The sequence below is a fragment of the Tenebrio molitor genome, unplaced genomic scaffold (genome assembly GCF_963966145.1).
Source record: "Tenebrio molitor unplaced genomic scaffold, icTenMoli1.1 SCAFFOLD_630, whole genome shotgun sequence".
Taxonomy (NCBI): Eukaryota; Metazoa; Arthropoda; class Insecta; order Coleoptera; family Tenebrionidae; genus Tenebrio; species Tenebrio molitor.
The window spans coordinates 16,390-17,269 of NW_027184191.1; the positions used below are offsets into that span (position 1 = coordinate 16,390).

At 44.0% G+C, this 880-nt stretch overlaps 1 non-coding gene across 1 annotated transcript; it reads left to right on the forward strand.

Annotated features, from left to right (window-relative positions):
* Positions 1 to 513: 513 nt before the first annotated feature.
* LOC138140950 (5S ribosomal RNA) lies at positions 514 to 633 on the forward strand. Its single transcript, XR_011162857.1, has one exon. It is a non-coding gene; the product is annotated as a 5S ribosomal RNA (ribosomal RNA).
* The last annotated feature ends 247 nt before the right edge of the window (positions 634 to 880 follow it).

The following is an 880-nucleotide window of genomic DNA, read 5'->3' on the forward strand; positions in this document are numbered from 1 at the left end:
AACTTGGATTTTCGAAGATCGCCGAATCCGAGGGACGATAAATAATAATAATAATAATAATAATGGTAATAAATAATAATGTTAATAATAATAATAATGATATGATGATTATAACGATAATTATTATAGATAGGTAAATAGAAACACAGGTCTCCTCTCGAAAATCGGAACTTCCTGATATTACTTACATATTTCGGTCGATCCAAATGTGGGAATCTCGTCGTCGTCGGAGCAAGCAGCGCGGTGGGTGGGGTGAAATTCTGGATTTTCCACCGCCGCCGGCGGTCGAAAAATGTGCGACGCGGGAGATCGCCAGTCCGTCTAGTAGTCTCTCTTGTCGTTAGAGCGTGACGTGGTGGTTGTTGTGGGATTTCCCGTTAGTTCGGTCCGACGTCGGTCGTCAGAGGGTAAGTGCATACGGAAACGAAACGCATCGCGTTTTGATGTTCATATTCGTGCATCGGAATGTTAAAAGCAATATATTTTACACCAACGATCACACCTAAACACCACGGCAACGGCCATACCACGTTGAAAAGCACCGGTTCTCGTCCGATCACCGAAGTTAAGCAACGTCGGGCGCGGTCAGTACTTGGATGGGTGACCGCTTGGGAACACCGCGTGCCGTTGCCCCCCAACACTTTTTGTTTTTTTTTGAAATCCATAGCAACCACCGAACCGATTTGTTTTTCGTGCAGGTATTCGGAAACATGCACAGACCCGTATCATGTAGATTCATAGCTTTAAGTACTAGATAATTAAGAAAACAATTTTTTTTGTCGATTAATTGTAAACAATTGCAGAATAAAAACTCGTCAAACGGTAAAGGTTGTCGTTCGATCACCGAAGGTAAGCCACGCGGGCAGCGGTCAGCACTTGG